General features: G+C 40.8%; 1 long non-coding RNA gene across 1 annotated transcript in view; it reads left to right on the forward strand.

Annotated features, from left to right (window-relative positions):
- Positions 1-9,044, forward strand: part of LOC122781644 — a 39,075-nt gene extending 30,031 nt beyond the window's left edge. Inside the window, exons 5-7 of the long non-coding RNA XR_006361831.1 lie at positions 2,232-2,290; positions 8,223-8,326; positions 8,829-9,044. This is a non-coding gene — a long non-coding RNA (uncharacterized LOC122781644). The remainder of the gene's footprint in view (positions 1-2,231; positions 2,291-8,222; positions 8,327-8,828) is intronic.
- Positions 9,045-9,610: the final 566 nt, after the last annotated feature.

Below are 9,610 nucleotides of genomic sequence, written 5' to 3' on the forward strand. Positions count from 1 at the left end.
TTGTCTAATAAGATGCTTTAAAGCTTTTGTACTCTGAGTGCCCTTCGCTGTCTGATAAAATAGCTTGTCTTTTGCCTTCGCAGTCCTCATTGTCGAAGTGCTTGAGATTTACTAACTGATCAATGCAACGAGCTGTGTACGAGCTGTGCAATAATTTGGTCTCTTGATATTCCTGCCGTTGCTGCAGAGTGCGACCATGTACCATAAAAGTACAATTTATCTCACTTTTTTGATGGTTTGGAAGGTGAAAAAACGTTGCGCTGTCTTTAAAGGCAAAACATAAAGAACACTGTGTCCGGACGTGTTCTCTTCATGTGACTGAGTGAATAAGTGGCTGATATTGACTGCTGAACAAAATTGTCAATGCAGACTCAAGACTGTGCTTTGCATAGAAAAGGACATTTTGGCTATGAGAGCAGAGAGTGGTTATTGAATCAGGCTCCAATCTGACAAGAGACCTGAGATGTTAGTGCATGCTGTTAACAGACCACCTAATCAATGACGGACAAAACATCATTACTACTCGGCAGGGAGCCTCTTCTGCTTCAGAATAGCAGCGGCTTCATGTGGTCTCTCTGAACAGAGACTTAAAAGGTACTACCAACATTTTAAACCACACTGATGATTATAAAGCCAGATTACACCTTTGTCAAATTAAAAAATTTCCAGCCTGTGAGTACGAACAAAGCTCCCCATGAATTTGTGGATTGACTCTGTCTTTTTTAAACTAACATCAAATGTGTTTGACTTAGCACATAATTATGTAAATGTTCTTATGGTTGAATTGCTGTAATGAGTGAGTGTCGTTTGGAGCGGACCCTACGACATCCAGAGACTGAAGTGTGGTTCATTCAACACCTGCTGCCCTTTTGAGAAAAAGGCTACTAATGGAACCAATTAGCCAGTCAAATAACTTCCCACAGTAATCACAACTGAAAGTTGTTTGGGTCGCACTTAAAGCCAATCGAAGAGACAAGTAATCAGAAATTAAAAGACCATTAGGTTTAGCCTCTACTTTTGGACGCATTGCCGTTGCAGAGGATAGGAGAGATATTTAATGTTTGCCACAGTGGTTCAGTTTTTATGGGAAATGTTCTAAAGATTTTTTTTTAAGTCAGGTTTCCTGCTCAACACTACAATGTTTGATGTAAACATTCAGTCATGTTCAAAGAGGGCCTTTTAATTGCAAAAACAAGGTATCAAAGTTATGAAAGAACACATTATTTATGAGACAAGCACAGGATGTAAAACAAGAAATACAACTGAAGAAGATCTAAATGATGGCGCACACTTTTGTTCTGACTCGCAGGCAATTGAAAGTATTATTTAATCAAAAATGTACAATTCGTACAACTGTAAAGATCTGTTCTTGTTTCAAATATTTGAACTCAATACTTTTATGAACCTGTCCTATATATTATATATATGTTATCCCAATATCCAATTCTTATTTTATGATGTGTAAAATAACACAGTAAGCATTCCAACAGAGAAGGGGAGCAGATTGTAACAGCACAGTGAGTGGCATAGAAAATAGGTGTAGCATGTCTGCTGACATGAAAGAAATGCAATTTGTATTGATTCTTGTAAAATACATTGCAAATGAAACAGGAGCGGTCAGAAGGGAAGGGACTACCTGGGACACATGAGAATCATGGGAAGATAAAAGGGCCAACAAAACACTCCTTAGAACCATTTTCATCATATGAAGCACTAAAAGACAAACTCGTGGTGTCTTGTGCTTCGTTTGAATAGCATGCAGTCTTAGCAGAACCTCACAGTCGCTGTGATCAAGGTCAGCTCTCATCCTCTAGACCTGACTTTGCTTGTCAGTATTCCAAGCACCTCAGAAGACATTGGCAACCGTTTTTACTTGGCAGATACCTCCTCGACCCGATAGGACACATGGAAGCGACGCCCTTTGAATAGTCGATTCTTACAACCTGTGGTCAGCATTCCACATGCGTCCCCTGGAGCTAAATGCTCTTCCTCCGCTCTCCTTTTAAGCCTTTTGACAGGAAGGATGTGATATTGCACCTGGCCTTCTTTCAGGGCTCCCTCTCTTTCTTTTTTTTTTCTCCCCCTCGTTCCTGCTTATCATGGAGCTGTTACACCTCTCCACAATAATTGGTCATTCTCTCTCTCTCTCTCTCTCTCTCTCTCTCTCTCTCTCTCTCTCTCTCTCCCTCCCCCTCCCCTCCTCCCTCCCTCCTGACACCTTCTCCATGTAGAGCTCCAGTGCGCTCGCCTTGAGGAAAGAGAACAACTCGTTATTCAAACAGTTAAACAGGTGAGTTCATAAGACAGAGCGAGCAGCTCTGCACCCCATGGATGCAGAAACAGTGACAGCCACAATAAATGTGTTTTGATCTGGGCTAAGGTTTCAACACAGCAGACCTTTCTGATGCCAGGATGAAAAATATAACATCCTTCTGCCATCCTTTATAATTCTGTGTTATTTAATGACGCCCTATCAGCATGAATAACCTGGCTTTTGCTTTTCTGGCCCCAATTATGAACTGCCATGACTTACAACTACACAAAATATGTTTGGTCATGTGTTTCAAGGGTGATTTGTTTATTACTTCATTTCTCATCAAATGGTGCAGACCATGTTATTTACCTTTTGATTATTGTATAGTAGGCTGTTTTTAGTGGTTATATTCTGTGAGTAACTTGTGCTGTTCAGTTTATTGTATAGATATATATTTTTTTGGGAATTTCAGGACTTACTAGAATTGTTTTTTTTTTGTTTTTTTTTGTGATGTATTACTAAGGCATCTGAAGTTTACCCGCTCACTCGGTCATCTCAAATTGCAGATTTTCTCTAGATCAGAATATTTTTTGGACCCAAGCAAATATTGCAAACAAACTCATTAGCTGTTTTACAAATGGAACCACCTGAAACCCCTTTAAAAATATAATACAATACATCACAGGATCATAATTGCTTTGACTGAATAGATGTGTCTGCACATGAACATTAAATAGAAAATTTATAAAAAGTATTTCATCCAGGCTAAATGATTAATTTCCTGTGTTTACAATTCATTTATTTTATTTTATTTAACCTTTATTTACACAGGAAATATCCGTTGAGATTTATAATCTCTTTTCCAAGGATTTCTTCCTGGTCAAAATGTACAATACAACCTTTCCATCCTGGGCTATAAATAATGAAGTGTTTTTCATTGAATATGCTTCAGCCACAAGGATTGCATATGAATTTGCCTTTGTTTAAGTGTGCTATATGCATCAACCTTTGTGATGATAGATTTAATCTTGAAAATGTAATTTTTCATTGATCTTCAAACGTGGGCCTTGCATTTGTACACAGCAGATGGCCACTTAATTCAAGGTTTAATTTACATTATGTGTTGTAGCTGATTCCTTTGCCTATAGGCTACTTCTTGTTGGTCAAAACAATAACCATTCTCTGCTATCAGTTTCCATTTTTCCTCATACCAAGCACACAAAAAACATTTTTTATTCAAGACCAGTTGTAGTTGTATTCTTTTTGATTATTTTCAGGATTACAAAGAATTGTCTGCTCTGATCCTCCTCACATATGAAAGTGATTAGGGATTCAGTGCAACATCGCCTGTCAATGCACAGACTGTGCATGTGTGCAGTGGATCAGTAGTGATTGTCCAACATGGAGCCTGGCCTTGTCATGTGGCGAGGGGGGAGTACAGGAAAGGAGCGGACAGATTAAAGCAGCTTTGTCTGTGCATAAGTGGATTATCAGCAGGTAGAGTGCTCCCTGTGTTTCTGCAGCGATTGTGTTAGTGCACTTCCTGCCTGGCCACAGAGAAGACCATCTGCCATTTAGCACTGATGGATGGTCCCATGCAGACGTCAGTCTCCTCTATGCAGAACACCTGCTGAATCCTGATCAGACTGTTGGATCATATTAGTAAAACCCATCACTTTGACCCGATAGTATGGAACCCTTGCTGCTGCTTAGTCATTGTTGGTGTTGTGGCTATTGCTTATTATATTGCTGAACAGACTGTAATATTTTGACTGGCATCAAATGGGCATAGCTCTGCCAATTCCTAACAGGATTGTGTGTGAGTTGAAGCATAAACTCACCCAGCGACAAAGTAGAGTAGCGTATGTCTACCGTGCAACAAAAGAGACAAATGAGAGACCGGGGGGACAGACAAGAAATGACAACAAAGGGGAGAAAGAGTTAAAATAGATATAAGATGTTGAATGAGTGGAACTCTGCTGTAAAGTACAAATATCTGATGATACAAAGGATATCAAAGTCATACTGTAACCCGGTGGATATTCAGACACAACACAATAGAAACCCAAGGAGAAGAGATATTTTCTTTCATGTGACAAGTTTGGAGACGTAACTGAATAGAGAAATTTTATTCATACATGATAATAGAGAAAAAAAAAATCTTTTTGCAAAGCCGCATCCTTTGATGACAAAAATATACATCCTTTTGTCAAGTGACCATCAACAAATGCAAAAACATAATAATTATATATATTATTTATAAATGCAGGGTGACATTTTTTTTGCTTTTGTTTGCTTACTTGTAATCGTATGAATAAATAAATTATGCCAGTAGCAGTGAGGAGAATAGTGATTTGATATGTCATATAAGGCTCGTCTTTCTGCTTTCACTGGGTGTCATTAGATAACAATGAACCCATCTCACCGTTGTCTCATTAATCACCGTCTCACATTTCCATCTTGGTCTTATTTATTTATTCCTTCACCCACAGCCGTTAAGATGCCGTCATGCATGCGTTGAATCAACATCAGTCAGGGAACAAGAACATGTTTTGTTGCAGTGTGAAGGATACTGACCCTCTGTGTGTGGCTGCCATGGTCTCAGCCAGATCAGAAGCCCTGATAGCCACCAAAATACAGCCAGAAAAGAAAGAGCCTGTCTCCTCCTGACAACCATATCCCATCACTCATCACTTTATCTCATCATGCTTGTCAAGAAACAAAGCAAACGTGGGGAAAACAGACATTTGTGACGAACATAATATTAGCTGGAAGTGTGACAATTTAGCCGTGAATGCATTTTGAGCTTAATTACAGTTTGATGCACACTTAGCTCACAGTCTGAATAAGGTTCTTAACGTGTATGTTATCTCGTCACAGAATATCTTGATGTTTGTGAGAATTTCCCTAGTGCAGATGACCAAAGGTGAAAGTGCAGATTCTTTCACTGCTGGGGCATCCAGCTGTTTTCTGTGTGCGTGCGGTTTTCTCGACTGTGTTTACCCACACGGATGAACTCTTAAGCCTGCAATGACAAACTCTTGCTCTTTCTTTTCTCATTTCTCCTTGCAAATCCTATTTATTCAAGCACTCTGTGAGGGGAAACGTCTTTTGTACAATCCCTCAGATAATTAACAATAATATCTAAATCCACAAGGAAAGGCATATCCAGCTTTAGCTTTCATCAGCAGGCAAGCAGGCCTCATCCAGTGTGTGTGACATGAATGTCACCGTGCAGATGTGAGCGCAAGCAGTAAACAGCACCATCAATCAAACTAAATAAGACAGCTTATGGCATAATACGCCGTGCAGATTAGAGGACACTTCAGCATAATCAAAAACTCGCTTATATGCACATGACTTCTGCACACCAGCATTTGAATGCATGCAAAATTTGCCCGTCATCCCCAATCTTTCCAATCTCATCATTCTTATGTGCTATCACATCTTTGCAGTAGTTGCAATAAATATTCTATGGGTGACACGTTTAATTTTCATGTAGGCTATATTTATCATCACAGCGTGCACTGTCCTCACCTGTAGTATGCTTTATGACCTTCCAGATAAAGCAATCAGCTTTGCAGGCGAGAACACCCATCTCACTAGTCTGATCGAGATATCAAGAGTTTGCCTGTGTGCATCTTTGAGAATTACACCATCCCGGCCTCTCAATAATAACCTTAAATCTTGTAGCCCTCCATCCAATGCTCGCTGCCCCAGGCCACTTATATTCTATCAAAACAACCAGCACGGCCATTTCAGTCTTATACCTCCTGCAATGTCTTTTACTGCCCCTCTCACGAGTGCTGGGGCACAGATGTAACTAAAACACACCTCCACTTACCTACCTGCCGTAAGGTCAAATGTTTTATTTCCTCTGTAGCGCTGAGAATGCTGTGCTGTGCAGCAAATAAAACACAAATTTCAAAAATCTGTGTAGAAAATCAGTGTGATTTTTAAAGTCTGCATTTAATTTGTGAATGCTTGCCCAACCCAGGGAGTTCAGTCAGAGTCAGTAACACCCAGCTGGCATCCGAAACCAAATTGATCTGGCCTTGTGCATCTGCCTTTCCTCCTCCTCCCCTTCCATCCCTATTTGACCCAGTGCTGCTTTCATCTTCTTATTTCGACTACAAAGTGAATGCTGTGCTGCTGCTGGGTCCCAGCCAGCCAAGGAAGGAGTTTACCACTCAGACACTGCCTCCCAACTATGAAATCCAGCCCCGTCCTGCCACCCCGCCTTCTCTCACTCTCTCTTCTTTCTTTCTCTGTCTCCCTCTCTCCGAGCCCATAAACATCCAGGCTTCCATTTTGCAGGAAAGACATTTTGCTGTAACTGCTGCGCTGTTCATTTTTTAGACTACAGGATTACTTCAGATATATGCTGGCAGTCCAGTGTCCCACTGACCCTCCAAAGCCTGCAATTTAGCAGGGTTATTTATGGAGTAGGGGAGAACACATTCTCCCTGTCTGCTCCTCTCTGCTTTCATGATGCTGGACAGCAGCAGAGACCCTTCACACTTGTGCCCCAGCCCTCGCTTGCTTAGTGAGCATGGCACTTTCTCCATGAGTCACAATCCTATTACCCCTCTACAGCCTCATGGTGGGGTGATAAGAGCAGCTCGGTGCCCTGCGAGAGGTGCAGCGCTGAGCCCCCCTTAGCTGCGGTGGCTGGTTTAATGAAGGGAAAAATGTTCCACAGAGCTTTTGCTCTCATCATTTCTGTGGGAATTAGCTTTTTCAAGGATGTGTGCATGTTTATTTAAGATGAAATTGCCTGGAGAGAAGTAAACCAGAACATAGCTGTCAATTAATTTGTTGCATAAGAAACATTGATATAGACATTAAGATAGAAATAAATAGACAACAAACAGAACTGCACTTCACATTAGGGGAAAAAAATGGTAATGTCAGAGAATGAGAGTGGAATGGAACCCTTACAACATTTGTGTTACATTTTCACTTTTAGGAACTGTGTGCACCTAATAGAAATTCTGTCTTGGCTTAGTCTTATATAAGGTTCTATCTTAGCATGTCGACCTTTATGTACAGTCAAAATGAAAAGCTCATCCCCCCCTTGACTTTCTGACTTGTCACAACAGCTGGTGCGTGCTTCTCGTCTCATAAGGCAAAAGAAAATTTACATCCAGACATTCATCATGCATATGCATGAGTAGATTGTGCACACACCGAGACAAGCACGCCGCCACCAAAACACTCTCACAGAGACACAATCAGTTGGCCCAAAAATGTGATATTTATCCACATTGTGCTTTATGTTTATGCAAATAGCAGCAGTTTTCTGTGCTGTGAGTAAAGAAAACGCAGTCTTCCATCTCCCTGTGTGCTAACTCTCCTTGCAGGGGGTCTGACGCGGTGAGATATATTAAAAGTAGACAGCCTATCTCATCCTCCTCTCACCACCTGAAAGGAAATGGATGTTACCTTGTTGAAATGGGCTCCTTTTCATCACAGAGGAGTAATATTATTTCAGAGGCCTATTTTGCTATTTGGCGTCTCCTTTCATTTCCACTATTTTGCAAATGCACAGCACTGGCTGTTAACCTTTACCTCTCTGCTTCAGACCCTATTTTGCGTCTGTTGCGTGTTTAGTATACACACGTTTCATGTAAGAAAACCCCTGTGCCAGCTGACGGGGTGTTTTCGTTGTAACATGTGTAAGAGTGAGTGTGCTGACAGTGCTCTTACTCCTCACATCAAACCCTCCGGCTTTCCTCTGAACCCGCTTGCTCACTCAGGCCTTTATGTGAGCATCAGTCCGCGTTCAGCCTTGTGCACTAATTATGTCTAGGCTAAATCTAGAGGTTGAAGGATCCTCCACTGTATTGCCTCAATCCATTTCAGTGAGGGAATGGGGAAAAAAAAAGGTTAGGATAATTAGGAATGTGGTCGGTTTTCCTTTTCCACTTTTGGCTCCTCACCCTGCTTCATCTGCATGTTTCTGAAGGTTTCTCCAATTACCAAGGCAGTAACCCCCAACTGCTTTCCCAACCACCACCAGCAGGCAGAGCAGGAGGGTGTGAGAGGAAATGGAATCATTCCGAGAACAGTGTGAGTTTGAATTAATGGTTTAATTTAGCACTTGTACAGGATAGTGTAAAATTGAAGGTGAGGGAAATCTGCATTGTAGTGTCTGCTGTATGCATTTTGCAGTGACAGTAAGACAAGCATGACATTTACCCTGCTACACATGGGTAAACATAATGCTACAGTAGATATTTCCCTGAAGGGGACATGTGAGATGTAATCCTTTCAAATGGAAGAGTGACAGCCGAAGCAGGATGTGGTGTGAATCGGTAACCACGAGAAAATGTATAGAATTTACACTTATCTGTATGAGTCATTGACTACCTCTTGGATTGTGGGTCATCGTCAGTCAGAAAACGGCAAGATTGGTCTCATTAGATTTGAGATATTTGTGTGTTTTTGTGTTCACAGCATCCATGGCGGCGTAAACTGAGTACAGTATGTACTGTATATACACTGCCACACACACACAGATGTACACGTGTGCAGTAACACCACACTCACAACTCATTTGTGCGTTTTGCAGAATCAGCTTTAACAGAGGTGACAGTATGACGGTGCTGACGGGAGCGGGGGACCTGGACTCAGGATTTGGATTAACCAACGACACCTTTTCACTCTGTCAAGGTTAATATTGTTTAGGGGGAAAACACCCTATAAACATTACCTCGACTTCAGCACTTGGAAATGTTGGCCCCTGAAGATGTGTTTTTGAGCTGAATGAGGGAGATTAATCTGTAAAACCAAGGCTTTTATGAACATTATAAAAGATTATTTTCATGAAGCCCATTTTCTTCATTATTTCCCAGCTTGCACAGCTAACGTGGAATGACTTTGGCTTCTCTACAAATGTGACAAATATGGAAACCTTTTTTAAACTGTGCATTTTTTTAAACAGCCATTTAATACACTGACAAACGATTATTTTACTATTTGAGTATTAGGACTACTCCAGATTAAAAATAGCGACATTAAAGAGGCAACAATGACATGTTTATTAAAATGAACAACTCCTCCATGTGCAGTATATAGTTTTATAGATGAAACAGGGCGTCAATAATAACAATTGCCTTTTTTTATGGGAAAGAGTCCTTCAGTGAAAAAGTTAGGTGTCCTTGGATTAATGGTTATAACGGAATTACAGAGAAAAGCATTTGCGGCTGTAACTACAGGCATTATCTTACATTTTCACCTGGGAGGCTATTGAATACCCCCAGTGTTCTTCCACTTTCTTTTCTCTTGTCATTTTTTCCTTTTCAGTCACCATTAGTTTCCCTCTAAAATAGCAGACGGCAGCAAAACCGTCTG

This window comes from Solea senegalensis, linkage group LG15 (genome assembly GCF_019176455.1).
Source record: "Solea senegalensis isolate Sse05_10M linkage group LG15, IFAPA_SoseM_1, whole genome shotgun sequence".
NCBI classification, from domain to species: domain Eukaryota; kingdom Metazoa; phylum Chordata; class Actinopteri; order Pleuronectiformes; family Soleidae; genus Solea; species Solea senegalensis.